This window comes from Cavia porcellus, unplaced genomic scaffold (assembly GCF_034190915.1).
Source record: "Cavia porcellus strain 051 isolate PalLab524CR breed Dunkin Hartley unplaced genomic scaffold, mCavPor4.1 scaffold_8, whole genome shotgun sequence".
In the NCBI taxonomy this organism is placed as follows: domain Eukaryota; kingdom Metazoa; phylum Chordata; class Mammalia; order Rodentia; family Caviidae; genus Cavia; species Cavia porcellus.
Window position 1 is genome coordinate 81,484,839 of NW_026947491.1, and position 21,240 is coordinate 81,506,078.

A 21,240-nucleotide genomic window follows, 5' to 3' on the forward strand; every position below is an offset into this window, starting at 1 on the left:
TACTACTCCATATCTATTTTTGGTTTGATAGCTCATTTCTTTTTATTATTGAAAAATATTCCATTGTATAGGTGGGCCACACTTTGCTAATGCATTACCTTATTTCAGAGGATTTGGCTGCTTCTAAAGACTTGGAAATTATGAATATAACTAGCATATACAGGTTTATGTGCATGTGGAGATTTATATATGCACTATTTGGCCAGCATAAAATTCAATTAATTTAATTAAATATTAGTGAATGTTTGTTAAGCCTGTGCTTCACTTTGTAAAAGTCAGCCAAAGGTTCCTACAAAGTTGCAATATTTTGCATTCCTACCATTAATGAACTAAATCTATTGTAATAAATGTTTTGTTTTAAGAAAAATAATCTAAAATGTACTTCTGAAGATAAATAATTATATAGATAAATATTAATTAATTTACTCTTCATAGCATTGGAATTCATACTTATATATTAGAAAAAACATTTGGTATGTCTGCATCCAATTACATTGTTTTACAGACTTGATCCTCCATTAATTTATATATCTTTGGCAGACCATATATGTGAGGAATATGTTTTATATAGATCTTTTAATATATAATAAATGTGAACATTTTATGTATGCTTATATGTTGTAAACTATATACAAAATTTGTGAACTCTAAATTTCTACACATCTGAAGTAACCACAAATCATGTTGCTATTATTTAATCTCACTGTTATGAATGCTTTGATTAGACATGGCTTAGTGAGATTCAAGAACTGAAACAAGCAAAATCTCATTTTGTAAGAAATTCAATTTTCAGAGCAAAAATCTGAACTTTCAGGCATGATGACTTCTTACAATAATTGAACATTTGATTTCCTTTATGCTGTCATTATTCCCACTTTTTGTCATATCCATAGCTCCAGATACAAAGCCAACATTAATAGTTTATTTTAGTTGCCAAATTCTGTAAGCCAGAACTATGTGGTGGGGCAAATCTACATCCCAATGTCACGATAGTTTTCTGAGTTCCCAGATCTATGGTTCTTAGATCCTCAAAATTAGGTAAGTTGTGGAACTTTTATTAGTTTCAATTTTCCCATTTATAAAAAATGTTTCATACAATGTAGGAATTAAACCAGGCAATGGTCAAACATATTTTAGCATAGAAGGGAAACAGCAAATAATAAATAAAGAAGTATTATGGTATTATCATTAATTCAACCTATTTCTTGACTGGTTTTTTCCTTTGTCTCATTTATAAAACATCTCAGATGTGATCTCCCCACTGAAACTCTTCCTTACCAGCCATTCTGTGTGTTCCACTAGGCATCTGAGTGAGTAGTTACCACTCCACTTCTCCCCTTCCCTACTATGTCTGCGGTCAAACTTATCCCTGAGTCCAGGCAGTGGACCCAGAGTCCATGCGCAATGGTGTTTGCTGTGGCAGCCATCTTGGCCAGCTCCCACCATGATGACACGAGGCCAAATTTGACTCCACTGTAGAGTTTTTATCCTTATGCAAAAATTCATCACACTATTTAATTTGTGTGTTTATTAATGCTTCTCAGGTATAAATTCCTTCATGTTTCAAATTCTATAATCCCTTTGTTATTGCAAACACCTAACAAATAGGAGATATGTCACCTATGGATCTTTAGTTGTAATGAAGGAAAAAAGAAAAGCTTTTCTTCATCTAATGCTTAAAACAAAGAAGAACTAATGGAGAACCTGAAAAGAGGCTCATTGGGGTTTTGGCCAGATCTGGGCCAACATCTTAATGATATCACAAAAGACTCATTTCCTTTCCTAGTCTCCTTAGCACATTGCTTAGTGCTGTTTCAACTCAAGGCTTACACTTGAGTTCCCCTAATAGCTGTCATCATCTGCTAGTAGTCACAAGACTTCATCTATACTGGAGAGAAAGAGAAAACAATTTTTCTGAGGCCTTCCCTTTGGAAGGATAACAAAGTTCTCTCTAAGAAGCCCTAGGAAAATACCTTAAACCACTGTGAGTTGTATATTCATTCCTGCAGACCAGTGACAAGATTTTATCCACTGGATTGGCTGAGTTAGAATGTGTTTAGCATCACTACTAAGTTTTCTCCAACCACATAAACTCCAAATAGGAGAAAACTAGGATAAAACTGGAATTATGATTATTGAGAAAAGCAGAAACAAATGTGCAAGGTACAGGAATGCTATTCGTCCTTTTCAAAGGCATAAAATTAAATTAGAAAATATCTTCAATTTAGATTCTTGGCATAGACAAGAGAGTGATATATTAAAACATTCTTTTCCATTTTAGTTCTTTAAAAATTCAAGTTTGTGTGTAAGAAACAGCTTTCGAATGTATGTTGTATGTTTTTATTTATGCTAATGATGAGTCCCTAAGTCCTAGAATACTGCCTTATACTAGCAATAATGTAAATAGTAAGTTTAATTGGATACTACTTACAGGATTTGTAATTTACCATTGGAGGAACTGAAAATCTGGGAAGGAATTTAAAATTTCACATTTTGTCTATGTTAATTACTAGGTTATCAAAAAGTTCTCTACTATGACTAATTTACATGGCATTAGAAAATAGGAGATAATTAAGACCATGTGCTCCCAAGGACTTATTCAATTCATGTGAGCAGCAGAAGCATGAGATAAGCAATGACTGATGGAGAATTTAAAAGTAACAAATCCAGGAATTTACAGTTGTTTGCTGGAGGAGATCAGAGTTAACCCATGATCATAGCACATGGATTATGAAGGTTAAAATCTAATTCACCACGCTGCATCTTCTGCATCAAACCCTATGAGGGCTTTTTATTTTCATTTATGAAAAAAAGATAAACTCAAAATTCTTTAAAAGCTTGTGAAAGGGCTTTGGGAACATCTTCTAGCATCAATATAATTTCTTTGACTGGTTGCTTTCTAATGTTTCTCTCACTTCCCTCTCACTGCAGTTACTTTTTAATGTTGCTTGGGAAAGTTGGATATTGTCCTCATTACATTAATAATTCCCTTTAACTGGCATATTATTCCCTTACATCGTGCAACCCTTTGTTCAGGAGTTACTTCTTTACTATGTTAGCATGGACACCTTATTTAACAGTCAGTCCTATTCATCTCCACACTTAACTCTGTTCTAACCTTATTTCCACAGTACTTAGCACCTTCACACACAATGTAATACTAAAGTTTTATCACTACTATTTACTTTCTATCTTCTTCATTGGAGGGTCAGCTTTAATGATGTAGAAATTATTATTTTGTTTACTGATTTGTTTTGAATGCACGGAACACAACTTAGCACACGCAACTATTTCAGTATATATTTATTACACGAATGGGTAAATGAGTTTGTATTAACACTGTATCAAATTAGTAATCAGTCATATTTGTGTGTAAAGAACAACCCAAAAGGACAAATTAAACACCTTTCATTTTCTTACATGTTGATTGTTATTTGTCACTTATTAGAAAGCTTCTGCCAACTCAAATGTATTTTTTGAGCCTATATAATATTGGACTTTTTCCAATTATTTTGATAAAACACAATCATCAATTTAATTAAACAATTATATAAATCTATATATATTACTTGGTGGGATAACCCAGTTTTTGAGCATTTGTCTAAGTTCCAGATATTTAAATAATTTTGAGTAAAAGCTCCAATGTAGACATAATCGCCTTATGTGTGAACTATTATTGTTGAAGCATGAGTTTTTCCAGCAGGATCCTGCTAGGTAATGAGGATTGCTGTTTAAGCACAAAATGGTTTATGTCTTTTTTCCAGGAATATGTCTCTCTGAAAATTATAATCTTACAGTCAAATGTAGCAAATAAATAATTCTTATTTTAATAGTTTTAATTTCATTCAAACTAATGCCTACTGAAGAGAAATGAGTTTTGTGTAGTTTTCTTTTTATATTTCTCTCTGATAAGAAATTCATTTCCCAAATTAATTAAAAGTAAATCCTCTTACTTACAATACAGAAAAGTGTTTTCATGAATAATGATTATTTTTGCACTGTTTTGTTCTGTACAACTTCATTTCTTAAAGATGCTTAGAATTTTATTTTGTTTTATAGAATTTTTTAGATTATATCTGTTTATTATATGTTGAGAGAAAAAAAGGAATGGCTACAGTTTCAAGTGCCATAGTTTTAAACTACAAGCTTGGGTGCCCTTTGAAGTGGCCATATATTTTCCCTGGGTTATGTTCTGTGACAGCTTTTTGTTTTCTCCACTAGCTGCCACATCTTTACATAAACACATCACCCACATTCCTTCAGGCTTTGCTCTGCCACATAGAAAATGTTAACATCTTATAAAAGCCTCTTTTAAAGTCTTCCCTTCTTTCATCAATCAAAATTCTTATTTTTCTTATCTTTTATTTCATTTTACTCAGTTGTTTTGATGCATATTTGAAAAAGAAAACGTGTGAAATTAATCATATGATCCACAGTTATGCACAAAATATTGTCCAATTTCACAATATTTTATCCACTCAGTAGCATATATAAGTATTTATTCTATAATTCATTATTTATTTTAAGAATAATTGAGTTCCTGTTTTGTGATAAGCAATAGGTAAATAAAATACATTATTATAAATGATACCACAGAAACTATCTGTGGATAGTGGCACACATCTGTAATTCAACATCCTAGCAGGTTGAGGCAGGAAGAGTGCAACTTACTGAGAACTTGGAGAGGGGGGCTTCGGAGAGAGGAGTTGTGGATAAAGCCCAGTATAAAGACCCTGTGTTCAATCCCTCCTCATTCCTAGTATTGTAAAATTTTTTTTAAAAAAGCATCATAAATCAAGAAAATACACAATTGTTATGCTATTAAGTTATGCATTTTGTCTCGGAAGGTGATTAATTTAGCTTGGTTTCATCCCTTTGGAATAAGGAGATCCAATTGAACACTCATTTGGCTAGCCACACCTACATAGTCTCCATGTTTGTTTTTGGTTTCTGGGAGAAAAATGTCTGATCTACACAATTTCAAAGGGGTAAAAAGGATTTTTTGGCTCAAGGTTTCAGTCTATGGTTGGGGCTCCAACGTAGCAACAGCAGAGTGGAGAAAACCTTCTCATCTCCTGACAGCCAGGAATCAGAGAACTAGGAAAGAGCCAGAGAGAAAGAAATCAAGGACTAGATACGGTCCCTAAGGTCATGCTCCCTTGGCCATGCAGACACACATGTATATGTGCCTTAGTATGCTCATGGATGTCTCTTAAGCCAATCAAGATTGATTGATAACCAAGATCCACCACAGCCTCTACGCAGTGAAATTGTCTTCCCACCTGGTTGCAGACTGTTCCAGAGTCTTTACTGGGTGGGTACTGTTATACACTAACAAAAAGAGGTTCTTTATGTTTGTGTTATGTTTACCAATGCCCAAGTTATACCTGTAGTGCCGTCTTACTGTTCTGTATGTGCCATCTTCCTGGGCGACCTAATTGATATGTTAATCATTGCTCCCCTCTGCAAAGGACAGATGTTATCTAAAATTGAATGCTAAAATTAGTTGACAAAGGATTGAAAATTCCTGTGAGACTTACTTCTCTGTCCTGTGCAAAGGGAAACAAAAGTCCTCCTCATTCCTTAGCAGATCAAGGATTTTCTCATTTCCTGATCCATGCTCATAACCCCTTACTTTATAAATCATGCTTTCTACAAAAAGTCTGAAAAGTTTTGAGCGAGACACACAGCTTTTGCAAACTCAAACTGCACTGTGTCGCTGGGCCCAGGATAAAATAAATCAGCACTGCTTTTTTAAAAACATGTCTTGCCCCATTTTTGGACTTGAGGTTGTGGGGGGAGCTCGTTTTTGGGCTACAAGAGGTACTTTTCCCCAGAGCACACTTGCAGAATCTACTCCTCTCAACTTCAGGCCAGCACTGGCATGGCATGACCTCTGTCCACTAAATTATGAGTAATCTGCTACACAGAAATAGGTAACTCATATAGGAACTCTGCTTCAGACTTCCTCCTCCTAACCGCCAAGGTCACAACCTTCTAGCCACACAACCCACAGGGAATTCAGTTGCTTAAAAAACTAAAAGTCTGAACAGAGACAAATTTGATTTCTAGCTGCAGGTCTATAACTTTATAATTACATGTTACTGAACAAGTCAGAAGACAGTTTCTCAGAAATGTTAGGCTAACGATATTTATTTAATATGGGTGTTAGGCCAAATGTGACTAATATAAGTAGAAGTTCTATTGCCATTTCTGTTCACATCATAACACATCTCTTTAGAAAACATCTCTACTTGCAGGACAACTAGTGAAAGTGAGGAATGGAGACCAAATGCTTACATGAGAAGACATAAATGTCTGTTCTTCAGGCCCAACAAGTTGTGATATGGCTTGGGAAAAAAGAATCAACTTTAGACAAAATAGGAAACTAAAAAAAAGAGAACTTCTTGCTCACATCCATTGGTATATTTTTAAAACTTCTATATTCCTCTTATAAAGTTTAGTATATGTAGGAGATGAATATTTCTAATGTCTTCAAATATTTCTCATATATATGTGATAGCTTGGACCCCAGAATAAAATCCAAGAAATTAAAATTTAGGGAGCAAAGGCTTTCTTTTAGGCCAGGCCTAGCAACGCAGCCTCCAGGGGCCAATATGGAGACTGCATACCTTACAGCTAAAAAGGTTGAGTTTTAAAGCCAAAAAACCACAGGAATGTTGCAAAATTTGACACAGTTTGATAGCATCTGGGCTTCTTGGTATCTCCTGTAACTTCCTTGTAGTTAAACATTTCTTAAGGAACAGCACATTTTATTACAGATAGGCTGAAGAGAGTGGGAGAGGATTACAAGAAACTGAAACTTGAATCTTTTACGGGAAATGGAGACTTAACCTAAAAAGAATGGGGAAGGGAGGGGGATATGCAAGGAGCTGAAACTTAAGTCTTTACTGGAGATGGAATTTTAATCTCTATTGAAACGGCACGTACTGAACAGGAAGGAGGCGCATTGGTTAGAACTAGGTTATAACAATGTGGTTTTATGTTATTATATAAAAATATACTAATCTACCTAAATTCTTCAAAATAAAGTAACTCTGTTCTGAAAGAATCCAAATATTTACTAACAGTACAGAGTTAAACTAATGCTTCAATTTTATCTGCAATGCTGCTCTAAGAAAAGTTTGGAATTACTATATACTATTCTGTTGGTTAGGAAATCACCTGAGATTGAAGGTACTGATAATCAAAAATACTAAGGTATAGCTTCATTATTGTCTATAGATAATTCTCCCAAATACGTATGTGTAACAGTCTGTTTACCTTCCAAAGTTTCCACTTTAAACGCATCTCATCTCTTCTGTATGCTGATAAATATACACAGTTTGTAGACAGATTTTGTTGCCAGGCAGATTTGTTCTCTTTACTTCTCATGATTTTTGATACCAAAATTATGATTGAAAGTATGTATGCTTGTATCCACATCTTGATGGAAAGATGGAGATAGCTATACTTTTATCCATACTCAGAAAGTATTTTAACATCTGTAAAAATCTTATCAATAAGTCTTTACCAAATACGTACCAAGTATGTGTAGTATTTGCATTTCACTCAGGATGTACACTTTTCTAAAACTCATTCACCTCCTCATGATTTGTTTTATGCTACATGCAGTGCTAGGTACTAGGGATACAGCCACAAGACAAGCATGATCTGAGATGATGCAGTGTAATGATCAGTGAATGACTGCAAGCTGCCACAAGGGACAATTCTGCTTTAGTGATTTAGTATTTATGATATTCTGTATGGGTAATGAATTTACTATTAATTTATTTGAAATATTACTGCTGTAAAAATGTCATGAATTATGTTTGAATTTTATAGTACCTTTATGATTTTGTCAGTTTTGTGTGACAGTTAACTCAGGTTTATGTATAATATGTAATTTAGCATGTGCCTCTTTTTTATAGGTCAGCAGTGTTTGAACGTTGCCACCAATGCAGTGATTGTTCCACTGTGACCAGAAGTTTTCCATTGTGCATTCTATTTTCTTTCTTCACGTGGCTATAATTTTGTGTTTGTGGCTGAAGTACATTTTAGCCAAGTCTCCATTTAGAAAAAGAAAGGTTTCTGAAGATGCAGGGTGTGTTCCCTGGACTACATTGACTAAAATTATATTGTTACTGCTATGTCTTAGCATGTTGAACACAGTGAAAAAAAGACCTTGAAAACATTTGCTCATTTATTCCTCACGTAGTAAGCCAGGTAAGTGACTGGTGGACTTCTCCTAGGTGGAACAAGACTCAGATCTACATTTCCTGCCTTTTTCTCAATGGTGCTTCTAATGTGCAAAGAAGGCACAGAATCAGCAGTGTGGCCAGATAAGAGGAAACAAGACTGGCTAAGGGCAGGCCCTGCGTGTAGTTTCAGGCAGTTCATTATACTATTCTCATCCTGTGTGTTTCTTTGCAAATTTCCTTGCAGAACGTTTAAAACAGAAGCAGAAAGTTCATTCCTCATATAACATGTTTTTAAGGTTTGTATTATACATGCATCTGAGTATTACATATTTTTGAAAAACATGCATAATACAAAAAATCAATCGTCAGTTAAAAGCACCCATTCATAACTATTATAGCCACGTGACTACTAGCTATTCTAGGAAAATCAACATTCTATAGAATTTTGTGAAAAGTTATCTTTGTTTCTTTTTTCTCATTATACTGATGGAATTTCAGTGAAGTTAAGGAAGTATTCTTTCTATGAAGTCCTTAATGTGAGCATATATGACTTTTTACATGCAAAATTTTTAATACCTTGTCTTAGGTTCATTTTATACTCAACCTAGTAAAACAGTAACTCAAGAAAACTAAGTAATTAAGACCTTATGTTAATATCTTATCCAGTTTCAGTGGAGGAATAGATGAATAGAAAAGATGCATTCACTGAAAAGTGAATTCTAGGCTGTTACCTGGAATTTCTGTGGCTTTCTTATAACCTCTTATAAAATCTTAATATAACTTATTTCAAGTTGAATAGTCCTAAGATACATAAAGATATTTTATTTCTAAAGAAAAATTGGGCTGGAAACTACACTAACTGAGCAATATCATGGAATATTTTGAAGCCCTTTAAACAATTGCTAGAATGAAGATAAAAACAAAAATGTTCACTTTATTCATTTTAATTAGAAAATCAAAATGCTCATAAAATAAGATTATTCAATTCCTGTCTGGATGGTGATTTTGTACAATAATATATGCAAAAATCCAATATTGGTAACAGTCCTGAGTGCTGGTAATAATAAAAGAATTGCCTCATATTCAATGTCCATGACAGACTTGAAAGATGGAATACGAATTTGCCAGGAAAAGAAGATTACTAAACTGTCTTTTTTCTCAGAATCAGAAAAAAACTATTCTCATGATTTGAGATACCAGCAATTCATATTATTTTAATTATTTATTTTTAAGAGCTTGACATATCTCAATACTTGTGGCTGTCATTTTGTAAACTTTTTTCCCCAAGAATTTACGAAATCAGCAGAAATACACGAAGTCAAGGAACTTTAATGACTTGGACTTTCCAGATTTCTCCGGGGAACCACAAACCGTCTGTATGCCAAGTAAATTGATTCCAAGGTTGCTCACCCATTAAAAATATCACGAAATCCCAAGTCTGAGCAAACACAGCAATCTGATAAGACACCAACCCTAGCATAGCACTCCTGGGCTCTTTTGGGTGTGGAACTACCTAGAATTTAAACTAATTTAGGAAAGTACTCCAAAACATAGCATTATTTTACTCTCCTGGGATTTGCAATACAAAAGAGAAAATTTGTTTATTCATCCATTCAGTTGTTAATTTGCTTATTCATTTAACAAGGACTGAGTACACTTCTAAGCTATGTGCAGCAACTTTAAGAAAGGTATGGAAAAGTCAAGGTCTTTTATCCTTTGGAGACATATTCTAGTGGAGGTGACTGAAAATATGCATATCAAGAAAGAAGATTTCAAGTAACAAAAAGTGGTATTTTAATCACAGCTTCCTCCTTATCAGTTATGTGAATTTGGTAATGGTCCTAAATATTTTTCATAGATTAATTTTAAGGTGGCAATAAAGTAGCATTTCTCTAAGACTTTGTGGGAAGATTAAATTAGATTTGCAGGTGTAGGGAGTGGCTGAAACTGAAGATTGTTCACATATGTTGGGGGAGAGACAAGCCCTGCCAGAGAACAATAGTGCCTCAGACAAATGTGTGTACCAATCCTGAGAACACCAAACCTGAGGCTGCCATGGATGCAAATTGTTAGGCAAAGGAGTGTCCCAAGACACTAAGTTGCTAATGTTTAAATAAACACACTATAGTAGTTGAGCAGTTCCTTTTCTCCTACCTAGAGAGGACTCCACCTGACCTCAGCTTTGGTCTCTTATCTTTATTTTCCTGTCCTCTCTTGTCCTTCCCCACCTCCCCCAAACATTGAGAGTTGCTACTAGATACTACATATGGCTCCCAAACATGGACCAGGACAAGAAGAAATAGTGTCTGGTATCTTCTCCTTGTCTTCACTATAAACAGGAGAGGTGGATTGATAGTGCCAATATTCATCACAGGAGTGTATTGATTTGACTTCTTTTAGGTGTTGAACTTGGTGTAAAAAGTCAGGTTCACTAGGGTGAGAAAAATAAACAAGCTTACAAAAAACTAAAGGAAAGAGGTGCATTGATTTTGTTAGTTGCTGAGCACAGGGTAAACAGAGTCTCAAGAATCACAGTGTGTATGGATCTGTTTTTCTAATACTTGATGCATTTACTTTCCATTTGTGGATTTTGATTAAGAGGGTCTTACAACAATGAAAAATTTTCCTCAGGGCACTATTTTAAAATTAATTCCTGAGCTGGGTCAAAAAGATGGGAGGACGAAAGCTTCCCCAATAACCTTAACTAAAAGATGGGAGCCACAATCCACAATTTCTGCCCTCTCAGTTATTACATTAAAAACAGATTTCTACCATGCATAAAATAGAATCATCCTTTAAGTTGATTGCTCAACAGTTAGCCTTTGAAATTGTAAATAAGTGGTGTACAGCATGGAAAACTTCCCTGAGGCAGCCCAGTCTGGCTTGGCTTGGTGGGGCAGGTGAGTCTCCAACCTGCAGGGCAGAGTTGGTGTTTTCATGCCATTGTCAGTACAGGTAGGTGGGTGGCAAACAAAAGCCCAGCCAGCCCTGCCTCCCATGTGATAACATGAACTCCACTGGGGCCCACAAAGAAAACCAACCAACCAGACAACAACAACAACCAAAACACATGGCTGCAGAGACAGCCACTGCCACATTCCCTGGGGGCGCGAGGAGCATCAGTAATGGAGACCGTCCCCAGCACCAAGGTGAGCACTAATGCCCTCCAGAATCACCACCAACAAAATGTTAGTGCCAAAGAGCGGGGACCAGGGAAAACACTTCTCCCCTCAGGCCAACAAGCTGCTGCTGGTGAGGGAGCTCTCTCACAGCCTCGAGGTGTCAAGGCAGGAGCTGCTAGAGGTGAGGCCACAAACGGGAGCCTCAGGTGCCCAAATACAAGGCATGGGTTTTTCTTCTGCACAAAAGACAAAATGGCAAGCTGTTGCATGGGCCTTACAAGTTCATTCATCCATTCCAATCAATCCTTTTCTTCAGACAGCGCTTATGTTTGCAGTGTGATGTACCACATTAAAACTGCCACCCTTCACACTGACCAGGAAGGTCTTTTTCACTTACTTCACACTCTCCAGTTTGTCATTTGGTCCATCATGTTTCCTGTTTTATTGGTCATTTATGTTCTCATTCCCAGCAGCCAGGGCCCCTCGCTGAGAGAAATGCTATAAAACACAGATTGGTAGCTACTGTGGCTATTATTCCTTCACATGCCATTCAATAGGCTAAACATTGTACACATGATCACTGATCAGTGTAGGCTCTAAACTCAGTTACAAAAATAAAAAGGAGAATTCTCTACAAAATGTATGCATTGTAATAGGCTTCACTTGGCAGTATATACTATTAAACTTTTAAGTTCTACTAAGGTTGAAAGTACAGCATCAGATAGACAATTGAATCAAGTAAAAAAAAAAAAAGCTAGGAACCATCCTTTAGAAAGATCTTTTATTGGACAATGGAAAGGATGCAGCTCTGTGCTATTCTGGGGTTGAGGCTATGCTTATGTTTTCCTAGAAGACGCTGAATGTCTCCTCTGGGCACCAGAACACGCTGTCTGGCTGTATCATGTACACAGACCAAGAAAAAGAGTTGAAACCATTTCTCAAGAAACTGTCCTTTATTATTGTAAACCCAAAAATTGAGTTCAGTCATCCAAGTATTATAATCCTCTTTCTAGTTTTCCTTTCAATCCAAAAGTTATATTTGTAATCCCATTGAGACATTATTGGAATTCCTGCCCATCAGTTCCAATCTACCACCACCAACACAACCCACAGCGATAGTAAATACACCAAGACCTATTTCAAGTTAAGGGCAGCCAAGGGGACCCAAGTCCATTTTCTGTGGGGACACATGGACAAAAAGCCTTGATCCTAGGATTCTCCCAGCATTTATTCTCTTGTGTAGACAAGGGAGGGGGGATGCTCAGGGATGAATGATAGTCAGGATGTCAGGGATTGCTGAGTAAGGTGAGCTGGCTGGCCAGGTGCAAGGATGGCATCTCTGTAATTTACAGAAGGATCAATTTACATAACCTGATTAAGGTAGCAGGGGAATTGTTTTGGGGGTTGTTGCTTTGGTTTTTGATATACTAACTCTTGTGCCCCGAGGAGTCATAGCCTCTTATCTGGAGGCTCCTTCCTAGTTGACATTCCCAGAGTCTGCTCTGCATCTTGCCAGCTCTATCTTGTAATGTGGAGAGCACCATGCGAGGAAACGGGGCTGTCTGATGGCCAGACTTTGCATATTAACACCTCAGCTAGCCTTATCTGCAATACTTAGAGCCAATTGAAGAGAGAAGGAAATATCCTAGCCAGCCTTTCACATATCAATATAAGGAAATGAGTCCCCGAGTAATCAAAGTCACAGCAATTGTTTTGGATCCAAAGGGAGTCCCCAGAGTTGTCTCTCACATCTGTGATGGCTGCACGTTAGCACCTGGGCTAGCCTTGTTTGCCATGCTCAGAGTTAACTGAAGAGAAGGAAATACCCTAGCCACCTTTTTACATATCAGTATAAGGAAATGAGTCTCCAAATATACAAAGCCACAGTAATTGTTTTGGATTCATGGGAGACACTGGAGTTGTCTCCCACATCCTATGACAGAAATGCCTTGGAAACTACTGCATAACCAATAGACAAGGATGGAGCTAGATCCAACCTGGAGTCAGTTGAAGGAACTGACCCAGAATGTCCAGGACATGATAACCAAAAATAGGAATCAAAGATCTAGTAGGTGACTGTGAGTACATAGAGATAACTGAACTGAAAGCCACTTGTGAGAAAAAGACACAAAAGTCACTAATATTAAGACAAAATAAAATATCAAAATATGCGTTCATTACAGATAAAAGGTTTTGTTCTGTCCAAAATCTTCTTAAGAGATTTCTGCTAATTAACTTATAATAAAACCTGATAAATAAGAAAGCAGCTGCCTGGAATGAGTTTAATCAGTTCTTACTCATTAATGGGAGGCTTCAATGATCATCACAGCCTTATGGAAGAAAACCCAATAATTGTTATTAAAAATACATTATTGTGGTATGTTTTATGTTGGTTAACATCAAAAGGATTAAGTTTTCTAGACATAGTTTTTGACCTAAAGGTGCTTTGATACAAATGTGTTTTATATGGCTATGACAATTGATTGCTGTTTTTGTAATGTATTAAATGTATTCATGATCCAGATGTACATGTCTTCCAAAGTATGAAACCAGGATTGTTTATGGTGATGGACTTTTCTTTCATATTTAGGTCTCTGCTTTAATACAAATTTATGAGATATACATCCCACTAAAATTCAACAAGTTAGTTTCTTATGTACTAGATAAGGTTGATTGACCAAAGGGGTATTTTATGTCAAAATGCAAATTGACGTGTGTTACAAAAATGTCATCACAATTATCATGCTATTTATAGTATTTTTATGCATAGCTTTGACTTTTAACTTTCTGTGTAAAATATATAATTGTTAAAATTCTATAGGAATTTAAATATTTTAACAGCCATGCTTACTAGAAAATAATGGTCCCATTTTACATTCTCAGGTGTTTGATATTCGGATAAGAGAATAATACTAAGCCTGCTACCTACATTACAATACAATATCATTGATCTTCTCTTCTAGATTTAGAGATCAAAAACTGGAAAAATAGACGGGCTTAGAGGACAGGCAATATTTTAGCCCTTGTCCTTCTAGGTCAAAGTGAACCCAGGAAATAAAGAAAACCTCTGCTGTGGCATGCTATACTCAGTGAGTCCCTAGTCTTCTGATAGAGAAGATTGTGTGACTACAGAGGGAAGCAATCAATAATGTATAGTGTGCTAGGGAGAGTCACTAGGAGAGAAAAACATCCCAGCCTTACAGAAAGCAACTTGATCAAACAATAGCCGTGACTCATGTGGATGGCTAACACTGACAAAAATACAAAGAGGTGTTGATACAAAGATGGTTGATTCCAAGACAATTCCTGAGGAAATTTAAATGAGCTTAATATATAGTAAGGGACTTTTTGTGCTCAACACAGTTCTCACCATACTTGATCTTAAATATCCTGAATAAAAGTGTAACTGCAGGAGGTATAAAACAATGCCATAGGTTATGTTACCTATAAAAAAACTCAAATCACTAGCAATTTCTGACAATTTCCAGCTACACTGGTAACTTACTACTGTTATGGATTTAGAACTGTACAAGGTTAAATTGCTAAATGCGGGGACTTAAAATTCTTGGACTGAAACCATTAATCTAAACAAGTAAGTTCAAAATAAAAACAGCTTAAAAAATAAAATGATTTTCTACAGAGTTCTCCAGAACAACTCCTTGAAATTCAGCTAACCACCCATTGCTTGCACCTGTGAAACAGAAACGGGGGAGAGGTATGGAGCAACTGAAGCTGGAGATTGATAAAATATACGGAGGTGAGATGATTCCCATAGGAGAACAATGAGCATTGACCGCAAAAAGGTGTCCCATTCCCAAGAACACCAAGCCTTGAGGTTGCCAGGCATGCAGATTGCTAGGCAACAAGGAATCACGTGACACTAAGTTGTTAATATCTAAATAAACATGCTGTAGTGGTTGAGGAGCCCCTTTCCTTCCATCTGGAGACAGGGTTCCTCCTGACCTCAGTTTTTGTCACTTTATTTTTCTGTCCCCTTGCTGTCCTTCTCCCTGGGAACATCTAGAGCTGTAGCTGAGTGCTACATGCAGCAAAAATAATACCTCACTTGCACATTTACGTAGGCTATATACTAGAATGACTGAAGTGCTACTTGTAATACAAAAAAAAAGAAGTAAGTTAAATACTCTCAGAGGAAAAGAGAAAAACAGTATGCACTACATTCACACAGCACAATGCTTATTGTCTAAAAAAGAAATGTATTAATATAAAAATATCCTTTGTATAAAATGATATAGCAGGAAATATATAAAAGGCTGTTAATACTACAACACTCAGAAACACATAAGCAAAAATGTTGCAGGCAGCTGAGTTAGTTAGAAATATTACAGGTAGTCAGACAGGGCTAGGTCCTCGAAGGAGCCAGTGCAGAAGCCCAGATACCTTGCAACTGTGAGAGAGACAGAACCTCCTGCTGTTGGCCAGGCTTCAAGACAAAAGATCAAACAAATGCATCCATACTTAAGGACTGATATTCTAAATCGTTTCCCATCACCCCAAGGAAGTCAGGAGCCATCATTCCAACCCCCTAAGGGGGAGAGTCATGGCTCTCTAAGAATGCCCACTTTCTACATGACTCACTTCCCTATTTGGCCCCAGTTTTATCAATTTTACCTGAATTATTAATCTTACTGGCAAACTATAGTTCTGTCCAACCTTATGTCCTTCTGCCTTGTGAGTTCCCAGCTCTCCCCACCTTAAACCCATCTCACTCCACGATTTTACTCAAGTCTCTGGAAAAAAACAGGGTCCTTGGCAACCCACTCACTGGTGCCCTTTCTGTCTGTCTCTCTCAAACAGAAGCTTTCTTTCTCTCAATAAATATATTCTACTCTTCACCTCTGTTGTTTCTAAAATTCATCCTTTGATTTTAGAGAACACAAACTCTGCGGACATAGTAGGTTGGAAGTTTCATTCTCCTATATCAAAACTATTTTAAAGGAACAGGCAAGATGCACATAAAATTCAGGATGATGAATGTATTTTGAGGAGAGATAGGAGTGACAGAATTGGAAAAAGAGTAGGAGGACTATAAGAGTACTATACTGTTAGCCACAATGTATAATTTACTTTATATTAAAAACGAAGCCCAAGGAAACCATATTAGCGATGCTAAGAAGAAATGGACTGGGAGATAACATGGGTTGGGTGGATACCTGAGATTTTTACATAAGAAAAAGTGTTGCATGGAAGAGAAGCTTTTGCACTCCACAGTCATCGTTCCTACATAGCAATGACTTTAACAGTTCATTCTCCCTACATTAGGAGAGTTTGGTGGAATGAATTTGCTGCAGGTTTCCCTCAGTTCCTGTTTCTGAGGTTAAATGCACTTTCTTAGAATAACCAAGTAGATTTTCTCAAATTTTGTTCCATGATTTTGACTTCCTGTTTTGTTTGTATATTGTTTTTTGCCAGAGGCTTCATCACATCTGGGACACAGAACAAAATTCCTGATTTTAAAACTCAGTGTGTTTTGAACAGTGTCACAGGACAGCAGGCCGGGTTTCTCCCCGCCTTATGTACCGTGAACACTGGATTGATTTTCACAGACTCCAAGTAATTATTTTTTGTGGGCTCTTTATATCACTAAATATAAACCCTTGTCTAATGTCAGTCTAAATTCCTTCCAATTCTGATGACTGTTAACTTTCACTGCATACCGACAATCTAGCACACGGTCAGTGATGAAGCTGTTGTTTTCACTGTCATCTTACATGAATAGCTATTCAAGCAGATGTGGATTGGGAGGGCATCCACCCAACCAAACCAACTTGGCAAAGATTTTTTTTTCCTTCCACTATCAGGGGTAGAGATTAACATCCTCATGCAGCCAAGTTCACTACATGAAGACTAGAATATGCTTAAAACAAGAGTTGTTATTGTGGCCATTAATCCCTGGTAGCTTTTCCAAAAGTCTAATAAAATGAAGCAAAGCTATCATGGTTTTATTATAGTGTATTTTTCCTTTTTTTTTTTTTTTTTTTTCTGGTTCTTTTTCAGGAACCTATAAAGTGAGGACACATTTTTCTGCATATTTTCCATGAATTCAAGTGGGAGCATCACTAAAGAAGGTTAGTTTGTACGAATCTAAGAGTGTTGAAAAACTCCTACATTCTCTATTATATTTCAATAGCCAGATATAACTTCAAGATTCTTGATTTTGAGGGACCATTTCCAAAAGACTAAAGGTAGTGTTTAAAGTATTAAATTTATTTATAGACATCTTAAAATTTTGTTTCAACAAGTTACACTCGCATGCCACACACAACACTCCAACTTTACAATTGCTTAACGCTTAGTGTAAGAATTTAGATTGTAACAGTATTGAAGAGGTTTCTACAGATTTTTAAGATTCATCACAATATCTTATCTACTGAAATAGAAGAATACATTATTGAAAAATAAACAAGACTCTCTTTTTTTATATTAGTCAAGTCTCCAAACACAGTGAATGCAGCTTTGTGCGTAGTTGGTACATATATATGACAATGTTAGCTTCTATCACATCCCCTTTTTTTCTCTGCCCCCTGCCATGCATTTCTTGGTTCCCTTATTCTATGCAAGACTCTGTATTTCTGTAAGGGTTTTTTTGTTTGTTTGTTTTATTTTGTTTTAATTCTTCTGCTGAATGCTCATTCATCTACACCTGACATCACAGTTTGCTAAGTTGAAATGCGGCTTCATTGATTAGGTAAATCTTTCTGCCAGTATAATTCTCCCAATAATAGACATCTTGGTTCCATAACCATCAAAGAATTTCCTTCTCCTAGTTTTCAATAATCATGATTCAAGAGAATGTTTAAGATTTACACCTCACTATTTCCTCTTTCTCATTTGTCTAATGAATTATCTTACATAACCTCAGCATTTTATCTGTGGATGTTTCTCATATTAACTGGTTACTTTATCTTTCCCTTAGTGCTAGCCCTGTAGCAAAGCAAGTTTAATTCCACCTATCATGTCCTCACCACTGTGATCAGTCTGAGGAAAATGCCTGGATGTGTTTTCTTTTATGAAAGTACCACAATTGTTAAGAACAAAAAAGAAAAATATTGTTTATTATCATCAATCATTTACAATAGTATCTTACAGTCTAAGTAAGGAAAGAAGATACAGTATTTGTTTTAAAAGAATGAAATAAAATATTTAAATAATCTCTAACCACTACAGAGGAGAAGCACAATGTTGCTTAGCAAGTCTTCTCAGAAATAATTTCTTGAAAGACTTAAAATAGAGAGACATCAGTTTCCACTGAGGGTTAAAAGATATTTAAATGAAATACAAACTGACTTTGGAGTGATTTTAATCAATTCATTCAAGACCTGCTTTTTAAGCAGCTAGTATACACCAAGCAGTGTGATAAATGCTGAGATGAGGAGACGCCTACAAAGAGAACAGGCATGGATGAATAGTGTCACAACATCTAAGAAGATACAGACCTTCTTCAGTAATTGTGTGAGTCAGTCTAGTGTTCTGTCATCCATCAATATACTTAGCCAATGCTGTACTATTTCTAAGTACATGCTATTGGGTTTTCTTTTCTTTTTTTTTTTTTTTTTTTTCGTTTTTATCGGTACCAGGGATCGAACCCACGACTGCCTGCTTTCAAGGCAAGCACTTATGCCGCTGAGCTAAATCCCCAGCCCCTAAGTACATGCTATTGTTTTAACACAGCAGTGAAATAATATCACTGTCTTCTATCTATAAAATTTAATCAGACTCAAATAAATAATTTTCAATGAAAAGAATTCATAATTGGTATAATGCATCTTCTGTCCTTAAGAAGAGATGGCATAGAGAATACATATTATGATAAAATGAGACAAACAAAATAATGAGGCAAAGAGTAGATACAGAATGCTCTGTAGTTTTAGAGAACTTGCAAACGTATTAGAAAAATTAGATTATGTGAGAAAATGTCTGACAAGAAATTAGATTTCAAAGAACATGGGTACAGGTCAAGGAGGGTTTGGTTAATAAAGTTTTAGATTATATCAAGGGTGAACATGAAGAAATCTTAGCTGGTCATAGATTTAATCAGAATTGGCATTTAAACAACTGAAAGATGGAATGGTGTCATGGACAAGATTTTAAGAATCAGTTTTAAAAAATATGATGAAGCCTAACACAAATATTAGAATAGTCAAGGAAAGCCAATAAAATCTTGTTGAATAAACAACCAAATAATCTGTTCCTGGTTTCTTGTCTTAGAAAAGGAAAGCATGCAACTTGGAAGATTGTCTTTTTCTATCTTCGTCCAAATTCCACTGAGAAAAAGTAGTGATGGAGGAGACAGGAAAGGCTCTGGGCCATGCCACATGGGCACCTGCTGTCAGGAAACTGTGTTCATCTGGCCAAGGGGAAATTGTTTGGCCTGAGGTGATTGTAAATGAGACCTTGGCACCATTCATTCAGAATGAGTTTTACCTTTGGGGAAATTTACCTGTTATCCTAATTAAAAAGTAGTTAAACTCTGTATGCAATAGCTCATAGCTTCACAGTGGAATATTGTGCCCAATATTCCAGAAAGTTCAACTGTACTTTTCCAGTTATTCAATTATAGAAAATATGCAGAGGGAATGGAGAGTTGTGAAATCTGCACTTTCAAACCCTCCCTTCCTATGACTTACTGTGAAAACACTCACATCTCAGGCTCTGTGGTCACTTTCTGCATCCGAACTATGTATCTCTTTAAGTTTAAATATCTTTTAGGGTTAACAGTAATATACTATAATCATTTGATTTGAGGAACTAGTAATCACAAGTGTTTTTAACCTCCCTTTTGATTTATTTTACACTTTGGCTTCACTCATTGATTCTCTCCATATTTAGACTCCATGTCTTTGATTTTCCTCCTGGAGCTTCACTTGCTTTCTCATTTGCCTTATTCTGTGATTTAATGCTGACTTCTCTTCAATACTGACAAAGATCTTTTAATTACTTCCAGTGTATCTGCCTTGAATCTGAAGTCATTTCTGACTTGTCCTTTGCATTTCTGTAAAATCATATGCCATTATGTCAATGCACCCTAAATTTTGATGAGCATGCAAAACTGCTTGCTTCAACATCGAAAGAACTCATCCAACTTGTCCCATGTAGGCCAAGGGTAGTATGGAACTAATCATGCATTCTAAAATATGCACATACAAAATCATAACTTACATATTTGTGGTCACTGATCTTGATTATTTATCTCAATATTAACTGTTTGAGGAAAGGGACTGTAACTAACCTAATTCTATTAATACAATGTAGCACTAATACAGATCCACATTTTCTGTGCATCTAAATGGAATATAGGACGATGGTGATGTCATACCTTGCTACAAAAATTGTACCCATTAGCAGAGGCAATTAATCAGGTAAGCTTTTGTCAAATTTCTACTCTAAATACAAATAGATAAGACTGTTTACATGGACAGAAAATCAGTATAAATCTATACAGAAACTTTACGCAACTCACATGAACTTTTCTTAAAAATATCATATTTTAAGGGAGTAGCTGATGAAGAGTCAGCAAATCAGATGAAAGCACCCAATATGAGATTTCGCTGTAAATATTGTTCCATTAAAGAGGTATAGTTAATAATAGAGTGTTTATTTAAAGAAACATCATTTTATTTTGTTGTTCCTTATTAACATCCAAGGTGTTGATAAGTATGTATCTACAGGATGAAGGAGACTTTAAAGTTTTGTAGCAAAAATGGACTTTGCAGCACAAACAGTGGGCCGGTGGAACCCTATATGCCAGCACCTACCTTCAACTTTAGGTTTAGTCTTTTCTTGTTGTTGTTCGGATGACGAGGTTGTTATTGACCCTGGGGTAAGTATAAATTATTGGAGTTTGGTGTAACCAAAACAGCATATGCTAAGCTATGCTAAGTAGAGGTTTAAACTTG

At 35.9% G+C, this 21,240-nt stretch overlaps 1 non-coding gene across 1 annotated transcript; it reads right to left on the reverse strand.

Annotated features, from left to right (window-relative positions):
* Positions 1-1,345: 1,345 nt before the first annotated feature.
* On the reverse strand, positions 1,346-1,478 carry LOC111753379 (small nucleolar RNA SNORA5). Its single transcript, XR_002788182.1, has one exon. It is a non-coding gene; the product is annotated as a small nucleolar RNA SNORA5 (small nucleolar RNA).
* Between the last annotated feature and the right edge of the window lie 19,762 nt (positions 1,479-21,240).